Consider the following 18962-nt stretch of genomic DNA (forward strand, 5'->3'; position numbering starts at 1 on the left):
GCGTGTTTCTAAGTCCTTCTTTTCTCTTTTGGCCTTCAGCGGGGATCATTTTTGGCAAGCTTTGCTGCATGTGACTGCACTTAATAGCGTATGGGAAAGATGCCTTTCTTTTTTTTTTTTTATTTTTTTATGTATCCATGGCATGTCTCATATATCTTCCCCACCAAGATTTTTCTTCCTCCTTGACATTTTCCTCTGCTTTTGCTCCGTCTGTGAGCTTTCTTTTGGCATGTTTTGGTTTTTTGCACTGTTCTGAAATAATCCCGGTCCATTTTCATATGGTCGCGAAATTGCCCAAATTTCCCAAATTTTTTTTTTTCTCCTCCACTTCAAATTCCTTTGATGGTATCTCCATTCCAGCGTGTTTCTAAGTCCTTCTTTTCTCTTCTGGCCTTCAGCGGGGATCATTTTTGGCAAGCTTTGCTGCATGTGCCTGCACTTAATAGCGTATGGGAAGGATTTCTTAATTTTTTTTAAATTTATTTTCAGCAACCATGCCATGTCTCTTATATCTTCTCCTCCGAGTTCTGTCATCCTCCTTGACTTTTTCCCTTGCTTTTGCAACATCTGTGAGCTTTGTTTTGGCATGTTTTGGTCCTTTGCAATGCAGCTGATTGCCTCACGGGTCATTTCTTGCAGACACTAAAACACCCCATTTTCAGGTTTTTTTGGGGTGTTTTTCAGGTTTTTTTCATTTGTTCCTATCTCCTTTCCAGAGTGTTTGTAAGCCTTTCTTTTCAGGTTCGCAAGATTCCGTTTCCCTTCCCGAAAGGAAATTTCATTTCCTTTCGGGAAGGGAAACGGAATCTTGCGATTTTAATGGGGACTACTAGAGGAATCATTGGTGCATGTCCCTGCTCTGGATGACATGCCATGCCTTTTGATGGTTATGACTTTGGGAAAGTTTTTTTTCTTTTTTTTTATTATTTTTCTTAAGCATCCACGCCATGTCTCTTATATCTTCCCCACCAAGATTTTTCTTCCTCCTTGACATTTTCCTCTGCTTTTGCTACGTCTGTGAGCTTTCTTTTGGCATGTTTTGGTTTTTGGCACTGTTCTGAAATAATCCCGATCCATTTTCATATGGTCGCGAAATTGCCCAAATTTCCCAAATTTTTTTTTTTCTCCTCCAATTGCAATTCCTTTGATGGTCTCTCCATTCCAGCGTGTTTCTAAGTCCTTCTTTTCTCTTTTGGCCTTCAGCGGGGATCATTTTTGGCAAGCTTTGCTGCATGTGCCTGCACTTAATAGCGTATGGGAAGGATTTCTTAATTTTTTTTAAATTTATTTTCAGCAACCATGCCATGTCTCTTATATCTTCTCCTCCGAGTTCTGTCATCCTCCTTGACTTTTTCCCTTGCTTTTGCAACATCTGTGAGCTTTGTTTTGGCATGTTTTGGTCCTTTGCAATGCAGCTGATTGCCTCACGGGTCATTTCTTGCAGACACTAAAACACCCCATTTTCAGGTTTTTTTGGGGTGTTTTTCAGGTTTTTTTCATTTGTTCCTATCTCCTTTCCAGAGTGTTTGTAAGCCTTTCTTTTCAGGTTCGCAAGATTCCGTTTCCCTTCCCGAAAGGAAATTTCATTTCCTTTCGGGAAGGGAAACGGAATCTTGCGATTTTAATGGGGACTACTAGAGGAATCATTGGTGCATGTCCCTGCTCTGGATGACATGCCATGCCTTTTGATGGTTATGACTTTGGGAAAGTTTTTTTTCTTTTTTTTTATTATTTTTCTTAATCATCTACGCCATGTCTCATATATCTTCCCCACCAAGATTTTTCTTCCTCCTTGACATTTTCCTCTGCATTTGCTCCGTCTGTGAGCTTTCTTTTGGCACGTTTTGGTTTTTTGCACTGTTCTGATATAATCCCGGTCCATTTTCATATGGTCGTGAAATTGCCCAAATTTCCCAAATTTTTTTTTTTTCTCCTCCACTTCAAATTCCTTTGATGGTATCTCCATTCCAGCGTGTTTCTAAGTCCTTCTTTTCTCTTTTGGCCTTCAGCGGGGATCATTTTTGGCAAGCTTTGCTGCATGTGACTGCACTTAATAGCGTATGGGAAAGATGCCTTTCTTTTTTTTTTTTTTATTTTTTTATGTATCCATGGCATGTCTCATATATCTTCCCCACCAAGATTTTTCTTCCTCCTTGACATTTTCCTCTGCTTTTGCTCCGTCTGTGATCTTTCTTTTGGCATGTTTTGGTTTTTTGCACTGTTCTGATATGCTCCCGGTCCATTTTCATATGGTCACTAAATTGCCCAAATTTCCCAAATTTTTTTTTTTCTCCTCCAATTGCAATTCCTTTGATGGTATCTCCATTCCAGCGTGTTTCTAAGTCCTTCTTTTCTCTTTTGGCCTTCAGCGGGGATCATTTTTGGCAAGCTTTGCTGCATGTGACTGCAGTTAATAGCGTATGGGAAAGATGCCTTTCTTTTTTTTTTTTTATTTTTTTATGTATCCATGGCATGTCTCATATATCTTCCCCACCAAGATTTTTCTTCCTCCTTGACATTTTCCTCTGCTTTTGCTACGTCTGTGAGCTTTCTTTTGGCATGTTTTGGTTTTTTGCACTGTTCTCATATATACTCCCGATCCATTTTCATATGGTCGCGAAATTGCCCAAATTTCCCAAATTTTTTTTTTTTCTCCTCCAATTGCAATTCCTTTGATGGTATCTCCATTCCAGCGTGTTTCTAAGTCCTTCTTTTCTCTTTTGGCCTTCAGCGGGGATCATTTTTGGCAAGCTTTGCTGCATGTGCCTGCACTACATATCGTATGGGAAAGATTTCTTAATTTTTTTTTTTCTAATTTTTTATATATCCATGGCATGTCTCTTATATCTTCTCTTCAAAGTTATTTTGTCCTTCTTGACATTTTCCTCTGCATTTGCTACGTGTCTGAGTTTAGTTTTGGCATGTTTTGGTTTTTTGCACTGTTCTGATATAATCCCGGTGCATTTTCATATGGTCACTAAATTGCCCAAATTTCCCAAATTTTTTTTTTTCTCCTCCAATTGCAATTCCTTTGATGGTCTCTCCATTCCAGCGTGTTTCTAAGTCCTTCTTTTCTCTTTTGGCCTTCAGCGGGGATCATTTTTGGCAAGCTTTGCTGCATGTGCCTGCACTTAATAGCGTATGGGAAGGATTTCTTAATTTTTTTTAAATTTATTTTCAGCAACCATGCCATGTCTCTTATATCTTCTCCTCCGAGTTCTGTCATCCTCCTTGACTTTTTCCCTTGCTTTTGCAACATCTGTGAGCTTTGTTTTGGCATGTTTTGGTCCTTTGCAATGCAGCTGATTGCCTCACGGGTCATTTCTTGCAGACACTAAAACACCCCATTTTCAGGTTTTTTTGGGGTGTTTTTCAGGTTTTTTTCATTTGTTCCTATCTCCTTTCCAGAGTGTTTGTAAGCCTTTCTTTTCAGGTTCGCAAGATTCCGTTTCCCTTCCCGAAAGGAAATTTCATTTCCTTTCGGGAAGGGAAACGGAATCTTGTGATTTTAATGGGGACTACTAGAGGAATCATTGGTGCATGTCCCTGCTCTGGATGACATGCCATGCCTTTTGATGGTTATGACTTTGGGAAAGTTTTTTTTCTTTTTTTTTATTATTTTTCTTAAGCATCTACGCCATGTCTCATATATCTTCCCCACCAAGATTTTTCTTCCTCCTTGACATTTTCCTCTGCTTTTGCTACGTCTGTGAGCTTTCTTTTGGCATGTTTTGGTTTTTGGCACTGTTCTGAAATAATCCCGATCCATTTTCATATGGTCGCGAAATTGCCCAAATTTCCCAAATTTTCTTTTTTTCTCCTCCAATTGCAATTCCTTTGATGGTATCCCCATTCCAGCGTGTTTCTAAGTCCTTCTTTTCTCTTTTGGCCTTCAGCGGGGATCATTTTTGGCAAGCTTTGCTGCATGTGACTGCACTTAATAGCGTATGGGAAAGATGCCTTTCTTTTTTTTTTTTTATTTTTTTATGTATCCATGGCATGTCTCATATATCTTCCCCACCAAGATTTTTCTTCCTCCTTGACATTTTCCTCTGCTTTTGCTCCGTCTGTGAGCTTTCTTTTGGCATGTTTTGGTTTTTTGCACTGTTCTGAAATAATCCCGGTCCATTTTCATATGGTCGCGAAATTGCCCAAATTTCCCAAATTTTTTTTTTTTCTCCTCCACTTCAAATTCCTTTGATGGTATCTCCATTCCAGCGTGTTTCTAAGTCCTTCTTTTCTCTTTTGGCCTTCAGCGGGGATCATTTTTGGCAAGCTTTGCTGCATGTGCCTGCACTTAATAGCGTATGGGAAGGATTTCTTAATTTTTTTTAAATTTATTTTCAGCAACCATGCCATGTCTCTTATATCTTCTCCTCCGAGTTCTGTCATCCTCCTTGACTTTTTTCCCTTGCTTTTGCAACATCTGTGAGCTTTGTTTTGGCATGTTTTGGTCCTTTGCAATGCAGCTGATTGCCTCACGGGTCATTTCTTGCAGACACTAAAACACCCCATTTTCAGGTTTTTTTGGGGTGTTTTTCAGGTTTTTTTCATTTGTTCCTATCTCCTTTCCAGAGTGTTTGTAAGCCTTTCTTTTCAGGTTCGCAAGATTCCGTTTCCCTTCCCGAAAGGAAATTTCATTTCCTTTCGGGAAGGGAAACGGAATCTTGCGATTTTAATGGGGACTACTAGAGGAATCATTGGTGCATGTCCCTGCTCTGGATGACATGCCATGCCTTTTGATGGTTATGACTTTGGGAAAGTTTTTTTTCTGTTTTTTTAATTATTTTTCTTAATCATCTACGCCATGTCTCATATATCTTCCCCACCAAGATTTTTCTTCCTCCTTGACATTTTCCTCTGCTTTTGCTACGTCTGTGAGCTTTCTTTTGGCATGTTTTGGTTTTTTGCACTGTTCTGATATGCTCCCGGTCCATTTTCATATGGTCACTAAATTGCCCAAATTTCCCAAATTTTTTTTTTTTCTCCTCCAATTGCAATTCCTTTGATGGTATCTCCATTCCAGCGTGTTTCTAAGTCCTTCTTTTCTCTTTTGGCCTTCAGCGGGGATCATTTTTGGCAAGCTTTGCTGCATGTGACTGCACTTAATAGCGTATGGGAAAGATGCCTTTCTTTTTTTTTTTTTTATTTTTTTATGTATCCATGGCATGTCTCATATATCTTCCCCACCAAGATTTTTCTTCCTCCTTGACATTTTCCTCTGCTTTTGCTCCGTCTGTGATCTTTCTTTTGGCATGTTTTGGTTTTTTGCACTGTTCTGATATGCTCCCGGTCCATTTTCATATGGTCACTAAATTGCCCAAATTTCCCCAATTTTTTTTTTTCTCCTCCAATTGCAATTCCTTTGATGGTATCTCCATTCCAGCGTGTTTCTAAGTCCTTCTTTTCTCTTTTGGCCTTCAGCGGGGATCATTTTTGGCAAGCTTTGCTGCATGTGACTGCACTTAATAGCGAATGGGAAAGATTCCTTTCTTTTTTTTTTTTTTTTTTTTCTGTATCCATGGCATGTCTCATATATCTTCCCCACCAAGATTTTTCTTCCTCCTTGACATTTTCCGCTGCTTTTGCTACGTCTGTGAGCTTTCTTTTGGCATGTTTTGGTTTTTTGCACTGTTCTGAAATAATCCCAATCCATTTTCATATGGTCGCGAAATTGCCCAAATTTCCCAAATTTTTTTTTTTTCTCCTCCAATTGCAATTCCTTTGATGGTCTCTCCATTCCAGCGTGTTTCTAAGTCCTTCTTTTCTCTTTTGGCCTTCAGCGGGGATCATTTTTGGCAAGCTTTGCTGCATGTGCCTGCACTTAATAGCGTATGGGAAGGATTTCTTTATTTTTTTTTTATTTATTTTCAGCAACCATGCCATGTCTCCTATATCTTCTCCTCCGAGTTCTGTCATCCTCCTTGACTTTTTCCCTTGCTTTTGCAACATCTGTGAGCTTTTTTTTGGCATGTTTTTGTCCTTTGCAATGCAGCTGATTGCCTCACGGGTCATTTCTTGCAGACACTAAAACACCCCATTTTCAGGTTTTTTTGGGGTGTTTTTCAGGTTTTTTTCATTTGTTCCTATCTCCTTTCCAGAGTGTTTGTAAGCCTTTCTTTTCAGGTTCGCAAGATTCCGTTTCCCTTCCCGAAAGGAAATTTCATTTCCTTTCGGGAAGGGAAACGGAATCTTGCGATTTTAATGGGGACTACTAGAGGAATCATTGGTGCATGTCCCTGCTCTGGATGACATGCCATGCCTTTTGATGGTTATGACTTTGGGAAAGTTTTTTTCTTTCTTTTTATTATTTTTCTTAATCATCTACGCCATGTCTCATATATCTTCCCCACCAAGATTTTTCTTCCTCCTTGACATTTTCCTCTGCTTTTGCTACGTCTGTGAGCTTTCTTTTGGCATGTTTTGGTTTTTTCCACTGTTCTGATATGCTCCCGGTCCATTTTCATATGGTCACTAAATTGCCCAAATTTCCCCAATTTTTTTTTTTTCTCCTCCAATTGCAATTCCTTTGATGGTATCTCCATTCCAGCGTGTTTCTAAGTCCTTCTTTTCTCTTTTGGCCTTCAGCGGGGATCATTTTTGGCAAGCTTTGCTGCATGTGACTGCACTTAATAGCGTATGGGAAAGATGCCTTTCTTTTTTTTTTTTTATTTTTTTATGTATCCATGGCATGTCTCTTATATCTTCCCCACCAAGATTTTTCTTCCTCCTTGACATTTTCCTCTGCTTTTGCTCCGTCTGTGAGCTTTCTTTTGGCATGTTTTGGTTTTTTGCACTGTTCTGAAATAATCCCGGTCCATTTTCATATGGTCGCGAAATTGCCCAAATTTCCCAAATTTTTTTTTTTTCTCCTCCACTTCAAATTCCTTTGATGGTATCTCCATTCCAGCGTGTTTCTAAGTCCTTCTTTTCTCTTTTGGCCTTCAGCGGGGATCATTTTTGGCAAGCTTTGCTGCATGTGCCTGCACTTAATAGCGTATGGGAAGGATTTCTTAATTTTTTTTAAATTTATTTTCAGCAACCATGCCATGTCTCTTATATCTTCTCCTCCGAGTTCTGTCATCCTCCTTGACTTTTTTCCCTTGCTTTTGCAACATCTGTGAGCTTTGTTTTGGCATGTTTTGGTCCTTTGCAATGCAGCTGATTGCCTCACGGGTCATTTCTTGCAGACACTAAAACACCCCATTTTCAGGTTTTTTTGGGGTGTTTTTCAGGTTTTTTTCATTTGTTCCTATCTCCTTTCCAGAGTGTTTGTAAGCCTTTCTTTTCAGGTTCGCAAGATTCCGTTTCCCTTCCCGAAAGGAAATGAAATTTCCTTTCGGGAAGGGAAACGGAATCTTGCGATTTTAATGGGGACTACTAGAGGAATCATTGGTGCATGTCCCTGCTCTGGATGACATGCCATGCCTTTTGATGGTTATGACTTTGGGAAAGTTTTTTTTCTGTTTTTTTTATTATTTTTCTTAATCATCTACGCCATGTCTCATATATCTTCCCCACCAAGATTTTTCTTCCTCCTTGACATTTTCCTCTGCTTTTGCTACGTCTGTGAGCTTTCTTTTGGCATGTTTTGGTTTTTTGCACTGTTCTGATATGCTCCCGGTCCATTTTCATATGGTCACTAAATTGCCCAAATTTCCCAAATTTTTTTTTTTTCTCCTCCAATTGCAATTCCTTTGATGGTATCTCCATTCCAGCGTGTTTCTAAGTCCTTCTTTTCTCTTTTGGCCTTCAGCGGGGATCATTTTTGGCAAGCTTTGCTGCATGTGACTGCACTTAATAGCGTATGGGAAAGATGCCTTTCTTTTTTTTTTTTTTATTTTTTTATGTATCCATGGCATGTCTCATATATCTTCCCCACCAAGATTTTTCTTCCTCCTTGACATTTTCCTCTGCTTTTGCTCCGTCTGTGATCTTTCTTTTGGCATGTTTTGGTTTTTTGCACTGTTCTGATATGCTCCCGGTCCATTTTCATATGGTCACTAAATTGCCCAAATTTCCCCAATTTTTTTTTTTCTCCTCCAATTGCAATTCCTTTGATGGTATCTCCATTCCAGCGTGTTTCTAAGTCCTTCTTTTCTCTTTTGGCCTTCAGCGGGGATCATTTTTGGCAAGCTTTGCTGCATGTGACTGCACTTAATAGCGTATGGGAAAGATGCCTTTCTTTTTTTTTTTTTTATTTTTTTATGTATCCATGGCATGTCTCATATATCTTCTCCACCAAGATTTTTCTTCCTCCTTGACATTTTCCTCTGCATTTGCTCCGTCTGTGAGCTTTCTTTTGGCATGTTTTGGTTTTTTGCACTGTTCTCATATATACTCCCGATCCATTTTCATATGGTCGCTAAATTGCCCAAATTTCCCAAATTTTTTTTTTTTCTCCTCCACTTCAAATTCCTTTGATGGTATCTCCATTCCAGCGTGTTTCTAAGTCCTTCTTTTCTCTTTTGGCCTTCAGCGGGGATCATTTTTGGCAAGCTTTGCTGCATGTGCCTGCACTTAATAGCGTATGGGAAGGATTTCTTAATTTTTTTTAAATTTATTTTCAGCAACCATGCCATGTCTCTTATATCTTCTCCTCCGAGTTCTGTCATCCTCCTTGACTTTTTCCCTTGCTTTTGCAACATCTGTGAGCTTTGTTTTGGCATGTTTTGGTCCTTTGCAATGCAGCTGATTGCCTCACGGGTCATTTCTTGCAGACACTAAAACACCCCATTTTCAGGTTTTTTTGGGGTGTTTTTCAGGTTTTTTTCATTTGTTCCTATCTCCTTTCCAGAGTGTTTGTAAGCCTTTCTTTTCAGGTTCGCAAGATTCCGTTTCCCTTCCCGAAAGGAAATTTCATTTCCTTTCGGGAAGGGAAACGGAATCTTGCGATTTTAATGGGGACTACTAGAGGAATCATTGGTGCATGTCCCTGCTCTGGATGACATGCCATGCCTTTTGATGGTTATGACTTTGGGAAAGTTTTTTTTCTTTTTTTTTATTATTTTTCTTAAGCATCCACGCCATGTCTCTTATATCTTCCCCACCAAGATTTTTCTTCCTCCTTGACATTTTCCTCTGCTTTTGCTACGTCTGTGAGCTTTCTTTTGGCATGTTTTGGTTTTTGGCACTGTTCTGAAATAATCCTGATCCATTTTCATATGGTCGCGAAATTGCCCAAATTTCCCAAATTTTTTTTTTTCTCCTCCAATTGCAATTCCTTTGATGGTATCTCCATTCCAGCGTGTTTCTAAGTCCTTCTTTTCTCTTTTGGCCTTCAGCGGGGATCATTTTTGGCAAGCTTTGCTGCATGTGCCTGCACTACATATCGTATGGGAAAGATTTCTTAATTTTTTTTTTTCTAATTTTTTATATATCCATGGCATGTCTCTTATATCTTCTCTTCAAAGTTATTTTGTCCTTCTTGACATTTTCCTCGGCATTTGCTACGTGTCTGAGTTTAGTTTTGGCATGTTTTGGTTTTTTGCACTGTTCTGATATAATCCCGGTGCATTTTCATATGGTCACTAAATTGCCCAAATTTCCCAAATTTTTTTTTTTCTCCTCCAATTGCAATTCCTTTGATGGTCTCTCCATTCCAGCGTGTTTCTAAGTCCTTCTTTTCTCTTTTGGCCTTCAGCGGGGATCATTTTTGGCAAGCTTTGCTGCATGTGCCTGCACTTAATAGCGTATGGGAAGGATTTCTTAATTTTTTTTAAATTTATTTTCAGCAACCATGCCATGTCTCTTATATCTTCTCCTCCGAGTTCTGTCATCCTCCTTGACTTTTTCCCTTGCTTTTGCAACATCTGTGAGCTTTGTTTTGGCATGTTTTGGTCCTTTGCAATGCAGCTGATTGCCTCACGGGTCATTTCTTGCAGACACTAAAACACCCCATTTTCAGGTTTTTTTGGGGTGTTTTTCAGGTTTTTTTCATTTGTTCCTATCTCCTTTCCAGAGTGTTTGTAAGCCTTTCTTTTCAGGTTCGCAAGATTCCGTTTCCCTTCCCGAAAGGAAATTTCATTTCCTTTCGGGAAGGGAAACGGAATCTTGCGATTTTAATGGGGACTACTAGAGGAATCATTGGTGCATGTCCCTGCTCTGGATGACATGCCATGCCTTTTGATGGTTATGACTTTGGGAAAGTTTTTTTTCTTTTTTTTTATTATTTTTCTTAATCATCTACGCCATGTCTCATATATCTTCCCCACCAAGATTTTTCTTCCTCCTTGACATTTTCCTCTGCATTTGCTCCGTCTGTGAGCTTTCTTTTGGCACGTTTTGGTTTTTTGCACTGTTCTGATATAATCCCGGTCCATTTTCATATGGTCGTGAAATTGCCCAAATTTCCCAAATTTTTTTTTTTTCTCCTCCACTTCAAATTCCTTTGATGGTATCTCCATTCCAGCGTGTTTCTAAGTCCTTCTTTTCTCTTTTGGCCTTCAGCAGGGATCATTTTTGGCAAGCTTTGCTGCATGTGCCTGCACTTAATAGCGTATGGGAAGGATTTCTTAATTTTTTTTAAATTTATTTTCAGCAACCATGCCATGTCTCTTATATCTTCTCCTCCGAGTTCTGTCATCCTCCTTGACTTTTTTCCCTTGCTTTTGCAACATCTGTGAGCTTTGTTTTGGCATGTTTTGGTCCTTTGCAATGCAGCTGATTGCCTCACGGGTCATTTCTTGCAGACACTAAAACACCCCATTTTCAGGTTTTTTTGGGGTGTTTTTCAGGTTTTTTTCATTTGTTCCTATCTCCTTTCCAGAGTGTTTGTAAGCCTTTCTTTTCAGGTTCGCAAGATTCCGTTTCCCTTCCCGAAAGGAAATTTCATTTCCTTTCGGGAAGGGAAACGGAATCTTGCGATTTTAATGGGGACTACTAGAGGAATCATTGGTGCATGTCCCTGCTCTGGATGACATGCCATGCCTTTTGATGGTTATGACTTTGGGAAAGTTTTTTTTCTGTTTTTTTTATTATTTTTCTTAATCATCTACGCCATGTCTCATATATCTTCCCCACCAAGATTTTTCTTCCTCCTTGACATTTTCCTCTGCTTTTGCTACGTCTGTGAGCTTTCTTTTGGCATGTTTTGGTTTTTTGCACTGTTCTCATATATACTCCCGATCCATTTTCATATGGTCGCGAAATTGCCCAAATTTCCCAAATTTTTTTTTTTTCTCCTCCAATTGCAATTCCTTTGATGGTATCTCCATTCCAGCGTGTTTCTAAGTCCTTCTTTTCTCTTTTGGCCTTCAGCGGGGATCATTTTTGGCAAGCTTTGCTGCATGTGCCTGCACTACATATCGTATGGGAAAGATTTCTTAATTTTTTTTTTTCTAATTTTTTATATATCCATGGCATGTCTCTTATATCTTCTCTTCAAAGTTATTTTGTCCTTCTTGACATTTTCCTCTGCATTTGCTACGTGTCTGAGTTTAGTTTTGGCATGTTTTGGTTTTTTGCACTGTTCTGATATAATCCCGGTGCATTTTCATATGGTCACTAAATTGCCCAAATTTCCCAAATTTTTTTTTTTTCTCCTCCAATTGCAATTCCTTTGATGGTATCTCCATTCCAGCGTGTTTCTAAGTCCTTCTTTTCTCTTTTGGCCTTCAGCGGGGATCATTTTTGGCAAGCTTTGCTGCATGTGCCTGCACTTAATAGCGTATGGGAAGGATTTCTTAATTTTTTTTAAATTTATTTTCAGCAACCATGCCATGTCTCTTATATCTTCTCCTCCGAGTTCTGTCATCCTCCTTGACTTTTTCCCTTGCTTTTGCAACATCTGTGAGCTTTGTTTTGGCATGTTTTGGTCCTTTGCAATGCAGCTGATTGCCTCACGGGTCATTTCTTGCAGACACTAAAACACCCCATTTTCAGGTTTTTTTGGGGTGTTTTTCAGGTTTTTTTCATTTGTTCCTATCTCCTTTCCAGAGTGTTTGTAAGCCTTTCTTTTCAGGTTCGCAAGATTCCGTTTCCCTTCCCGAAAGGAAATTTCATTTCCTTTCGGGAAGGGAAACGGAATCTTGTGATTTTAATGGGGACTACTAGAGGAATCATTGGTGCATGTCCCTGCTCTGGATGACATGCCATGCCTTTTGATGGTTATGACTTTGGGAAAGTTTTTTTTCTTTTTTTTTATTATTTTTCTTAAGCATCTACGCCATGTCTCATATATCTTCCCCACCAAGATTTTTCTTCCTCCTTGACATTTTCCTCTGCTTTTGCTACGTCTGTGAGCTTTCTTTTGGCATGTTTTGGTTTTTGGCACTGTTCTGAAATAATCCCGATCCATTTTCATATGGTCGCGAAATTGCCCAAATTTCCCAAATTTTCTTTTTTTCTCCTCCAATTGCAATTCCTTTGATGGTATCCCCATTCCAGCGTGTTTCTAAGTCCTTCTTTTCTCTTTTGGCCTTCAGCGGGGATCATTTTTGGCAAGCTTTGCTGCATGTGACTGCACTTAATAGCGTATGGGAAAGATGCCTTTCTTTTTTTTTTTTTATTTTTTTATGTATCCATGGCATGTCTCTTATATCTTCCCCACCAAGATTTTTCTTCCTCCTTGACATTTTCCTCTGCTTTTGCTCCGTCTGTGAGCTTTCTTTTGGCATGTTTTGGTTTTTTGCACTGTTCTGAAATAATCCCGGTCCATTTTCATATGGTCGCGAAATTGCCCAAATTTCCCAAATTTTTTTTTTTTCTCCTCCACTTCAAATTCCTTTGATGGTATCTCCATTCCAGCGTGTTTCTAAGTCCTTCTTTTCTCTTTTGGCCTTCAGCGGGGATCATTTTTGGCAAGCTTTGCTGCATGTGCCTGCACTTAATAGCGTATGGGAAGGATTTCTTAATTTTTTTTAAATTTATTTTCAGCAACCATGCCATGTCTCTTATATCTTCTCCTCCGAGTTCTGTCATCCTCCTTGACTTTTTTCCCTTGCTTTTGCAACATCTGTGAGCTTTGTTTTGGCATGTTTTGGTCCTTTGCAATGCAGCTGATTGCCTCACGGGTCATTTCTTGCAGACACTAAAACACCCCATTTTCAGGTTTTTTTGGGGTGTTTTTCAGGTTTTTTTCATTTGTTCCTATCTCCTTTCCAGAGTGTTTGTAAGCCTTTCTTTTCAGGTTCGCAAGATTCCGTTTCCCTTCCCGAAAGGAAATGAAATTTCCTTTCGGGAAGGGAAACGGAATCTTGCGATTTTAATGGGGACTACTAGAGGAATCATTGGTGCATGTCCCTGCTCTGGATGACATGCCATGCCTTTTGATGGTTATGACTTTGGGAAAGTTTTTTTTCTGTTTTTTTTATTATTTTTCTTAAGCATCCACGCCATGTCTCATATATCTTCCCCACCAAGATTTTTCTTCCTCCTTGACATTTTCCTCTGCTTTTGCTACGTCTGTGAGCTTTCTTTTGGCATGTTTTGGTTTTTTGCACTGTTCTGATATGCTCCCGGTCCATTTTCATATGGTCACTAAATTGCCCAAATTTCCCAAATTTTTTTTTTTTCTCCTCCAATTGCAATTCCTTTGATGGTATCTCCATTCCAGCGTGTTTCTAAGTCCTTCTTTTCTCTTTTGGCCTTCAGCGGGGATCATTTTTGGCAAGCTTTGCTGCATGTGACTGCACTTAATAGCGTATGGGAAAGATGCCTTTCTTTTTTTTTTTTTATTTTTTTATGTATCCATGGCATGTCTCATATATCTTCCCCACCAAGATTTTTCTTCCTCCTTGACATTTTCCTCTGCATTTGCTCCGTCTGTGAGCTTTCTTTTGGCATGTTTTGGTTTTTTGCACTGTTCTGAAATAATCCCGGTCCATTTTCATATGGTCGCGAAATTGCCCAAATTTCCCAAATTTTTTTTTTTTCTCCTCCACTTCAAATTCCTTTGATGGTATCTCCATTCCAGCGTGTTTCTAAGTCCTTCTTTTCTCTTTTGGCCTTCAGCGGGGATCATTTTTGGCAAGCTTTGCTGCATGTGCCTGCACTTAATAGCGTATGGGAAGGATTTCTTAATTTTTTTTAAATTTATTTTCAGCAACCATGCCATGTCTCTTATATCTTCTCCTCCGAGTTCTGTCATCCTCCTTGACTTTTTTCCCTTGCTTTTGCAACATCTGTGAGCTTTGTTTTGGCATGTTTTGGTCCTTTGCAATGCAGCTGATTGCCTCACGGGTCATTTCTTGCAGACACTAAAACACCCCATTTTCAGGTTTTTTTGGGGTGTTTTTCAGGTTTTTTTCATTTGTTCCTATCTCCTTTCCAGAGTGTTTGTAAGCCTTTCTTTTCAGGTTCGCAAGATTCCGTTTCCCTTCCCGAAAGGAAATTTCATTTCCTTTCGGGAAGGGAAACGGAATCTTGCGATTTTAATGGGGACTACTAGAGGAATCATTGGTGCATGTCCCTGCTCTGGATGACATGCCATGCCTTTTGATGGTTATGACTTTGGGAAAGTTTTTTTTCTTTTTTTTTATTATTTTTCTTAAGCATCCACGCCATGTCTCTTATATCTTCCCCACCAAGATTTTTCTTCCTCCTTGACATTTTCCTCTGCTTTTGCTACGTCTGTGAGCTTTCTTTTGGCATGTTTTGGTTTTTGGCACTGTTCTGAAATAATCCCGATCCATTTTCATATGGTCGCGAAATTGCCCAAATTTCCCAAATTTTTTTTTTTCTCCTCCAATTGCAATTCCTTTGATGGTATCTCCATTCCAGCGTGTTTCTAAGTCCTTCTTTTCTCTTTTGGCCTTCAGCGGGGATCATTTTTGGCAAGCTTTGCTGCATGTGACTGCACTTAATAGCGTATGGGAAAGATGCCTTTCTTTTTTTTTTTTTATTTTTTTATGTATCCATGGCATGTCTCATATATCTTCCCCACCAAGATTTTTCTTCCTCCTTGACATTTTCCTCTGCTTTTGCTTCGTCTGTGAGCATTCTTTTGGCATGTTTTGGTTTTTTGCACTGTTCTGAAATAATCCCGGTCCATTTTCATATGGTCGCGAAATTGCCCAAATTTCCCAAATTTTTTTTTTTCTCCTCCAATTGCAATTCCTTTGATGGTCTCTCCATTCCAGCGTGTTTCTAAGTCCTTCTTTTCTCTTTTGGCCTTCAGCGGGGATCATTTTTGGCAAGCTTTGCTGCATGTGCCTGCACTACATATCGTATGGGAAAGATTTCTTAATTTTTTTTTTTCTAATTTTTTATATATCCATGGCATGTCTCTTATATCTTCTCTTCAAAGTTATTTTGTCCTTCTTGACATTTTCCTCTGCATTTGCTACGTGTCTGAGTTTAGTTTTGGCATGTTTTGGTTTTTTGCACTGTTCTGATATAATCCCGGTGCATTTTCATATGGTCACTAAATTGCCCAAATTTCCCAAATTTTTTTTTTTCTCCTCCAATTGCAATTCCTTTGATGGTCTCTCCATTCCAGCATGCTTCTAAGTCCTTCTTTTCTCTTTTGGCCTTCAGCGGGGATCATTTTTGGCAAGCTTTGCTGCATGTGCCCGCACTACATAGCATATGGGTAAGATTTCTTTCTTTTTATTTTTATTTTTTTATGTATCCATGGCATGTCTCTTATATCTTCTCTTCAAAGTTATTTTGTCCTCCTTGACTTTTTCCCTTGCTTTTGCAACATCTGTGAGCTTAGTTTTGGCATGTTTTGATTTTCTGCACTGTTCTGAAATAATCCCAGTCCATTTTTATATGGTCACTAAATTGCCCAAATTTCCCAAATTTTTTTTTTCTCCTCCAATTGCAATTCCTTTGATGGTATCTCCATTCTAGCGTGTTTCTAATTCCCGCTTTTCTCTTTTGGCCTTCAGAGGGGATTCATTTTGGCAAGCTTTGCTTCTTGTGCCTGCACTTGATGGCCTATGGCCTGCCCATTTTTCCGTATTCCTATTGTCTTGTCTTTCACACCATATCCGGAAAGTCTAAAGTTGGATTGAGGATGTTTCATATTGCATTAGTTCTTGCTGATAACTGGAGATATGTCTGCTTCCTGGGAGACCATTTTTTTCCTTCTGGTTTTACAGCAGTGCAGAAAACTTTTTTTTCCTTTAAGGGTATATCACTCTAGAAATATGACAGAATAATATACTCTGTACATAAAAGCAAACATTCCTACTCTTCTTCATTTCATTTTCTTTTTTAAGTTTATCTTTTCAATTGCTATTTTTATCCTGCTAATACGGAAACCCATAAATAGTCCTAAGTAGGTGGTGGCAGCCAAATCATGATTTTGAGATCTCTTAGTGGTGTTTAGAGATACATTAGGAATTTTTAGGAAACATGAAGCCTCAGTCATAATATTCCATATCCAAATCTGTGGAGTAGGGAAGCAAACTACCAAAGACAGGGCAAACAGCAGTATAAAATATGTCAGGAAATTAACATTTTTATGAACAGAAATTATCTTTGAGATTTGTTATTTTCTTTTCTGCTATGTATGCTATATACATTTTCAATACTTTACACAACTTTACAAAAACATGCCAGAGAAGTCCCATCAGATATTTGAAATCTTTTTGCTTCTTGCTATAATTTTGACGTCCCAAATAAATTCAGAACATCTACCTTTTTTTCATTCTCTTCTCTGGTCTCATGGGATCTTCTTGCTCAGTCTTAGTGACTGAGTCACTGCAAAGTTATGTACTTACCGAGGAAGATCTTTCATCTTTCTTTTCACTCTGTATTTCAGCCTTATTGTAGATGTTTTTAGATGTCTGACTGTCAAGAGGTATTCTATATATATGTCTCTTACCAGCTGCATTTTTTTTATTTCTTATTCTTTTTTATTATTATTTCAAAGTCCTGCTGAGTTTGTAAGCTGTGCAGAACTACTTTCTCTCTGGACACATGTCCATGACCTCCAAAGACTGCTAAATTGACTTATTTCTCTCCTGCCATTATGCATATGTGAGTGTTGTTTTTTTCAAATTCTTTCTTGCTCATTCAGATCTCTGCTGTAGTCTCATATCAGATTGAAAATTATCTCCATGCCTCAGTGGTTTTTCCATCCTGTCCAGTGCTTAAGGTGTGACCCATCCCAGCTGTTTCTACTTTCGGGGCTCCCTGCTACATGGCTTCATGCTCTGAGTCACCCCCTTTTCTGCTGTTACTCTGTCACCAATATGTCATTTCTTTTATCACATCCTCTCTGCCCTATTAGCAATACCCATTTGTCCATTTCTCCACCAATTGCTTTGCATGTCCATCCATTCCATTGCCTGCACCAGCTCACTGGAACAGTTTGCTCTCCTCTCTCAGCACTGGCTCTGGGAGGCACACACCGACTACCAGGATGATACCACACTTGGTTGTGTGGCAGTTAAGGAAAAACACTGTCACCACAAGCACAAGTACTGATATGTGAATATCAGTGATATGAAAATGTAGAGCACCAAATAAAATAAGTGCACCGAAATCAAATAAGTGTATTGTAAGACAACATGCTGGCAGTTCTTTTTCCTGTGTTTAGTGTCAGAAGCCAAGTTCCAGGACTCTTTCCAGACTGCAGATACTGCAGAAATAATGAGATACATGCAGGAGGATATTTCACACATTTGTCAGATGAGAGAGGGAACAGCAAAGTCAGTTTTTGTCAGATATTTCACACATTTGTCAGATGAGAGAGGGAACAGCAAAGACAGGTTGCATGCTTTTAAACACTGCCAATGTTTCTGCTTGAGTCAGAAATTTTATTACAGATATTCTGTCTTTGAATTTGCCTAGTCACTTATTCTGGTGCCTTTTTCTGGATTTAGAGATTGTGCAGTCGGTTAATCCTAATGAATTCCTTTTAAGAGAAAAAGAAGTGATAAATACATATTTATATACAAGCAGGTTCTTCTTTTGGGGGAGAAAAGTTTTTTTGAGGAAGCTCTCCAATGAATCTTAATAACTAGTTCAATCAAACAAGAAAACAATGTGTATTTATGCCAGCTATTGTCATCCAGATGAGGTCTATATGCAAGTAAACTTAAGCATCTCCTAAAATTAAGCAGTGGGCAAGGCACATTTCCCATTCTCAAATATATCAAGAACAAATTTAACAAGAACACTATTTAGCTTGGAATTTTCTTCCAGGGAAGGGACTATATGTTGCTAAACTGAATTAAGAAATAACTGTGAAAGTTCCATATTTAGTTAAAATATTTCATTTTTGGGTTTTGGTCCTCTTCTAGAATCTTGTTTTGATAATGACTTCATTCCTGAAAGGGTTTCCTACACTTGGAAAAACAAAAAACAAAAAAAGCAGCACAAAACAAAACTACACCATATCTGAATTGAATTAGTATTTTTCAATAAATATTTTCTATTTTGTCACCTTTAGGAAGGCACCAGAAAGTGAAGTGGCAAGGTTCACCCTCTTCCCTAGTCCTACCCATTTTCCTTATTAAATCATATATATATATTAATTATATATTAAGAGGAAATGCTGTATCAAGAGAAGAGCTACACATGTGATGTATGTACCTCTTCCTCCAGCTGGGATAGGAAAGATCCACAGGTGGATTTGTCTGTATTGTCTTCTTGCCAAGGAGCAAGACTGGGGGGTTGAGCCAGAGACAGCAGCACGAGGCTGGCTCTGATGTCTATCCCATGCTGAGAAGCCCCAGCCAAAACACTGGAGATTTAGTCGCATAAGACTCACCTAATTGTAGTAACTTGGTGGCATTTTGCATTTTTCAGGGTGTTGATACCCTTGACAGGGCCAGCAGGTGTGAGATGTCATGTTTGACACTCCTTCTGGCGTGGTAGGTGAAGACCAGGAGCGATATCCCAAGGCCCCTAAAATTACCATAAATATGATCTGGTCTATCCCCCTCTACATTTTAAGCTTTAGTGATAACGGTAAATCTGTTTTTGAACAGCTGCTTGGGTAACTAGACATAAGGCAGCATGAGATGCAACTTCCACGTCTACAGAGGTAATGCCACTGACCACAA

The sequence above is a fragment of the Agelaius phoeniceus genome, chromosome 4 (assembly GCF_051311805.1).
Source record: "Agelaius phoeniceus isolate bAgePho1 chromosome 4, bAgePho1.hap1, whole genome shotgun sequence".
In the NCBI taxonomy this organism is placed as follows: Eukaryota; Metazoa; Chordata; class Aves; order Passeriformes; family Icteridae; genus Agelaius; species Agelaius phoeniceus.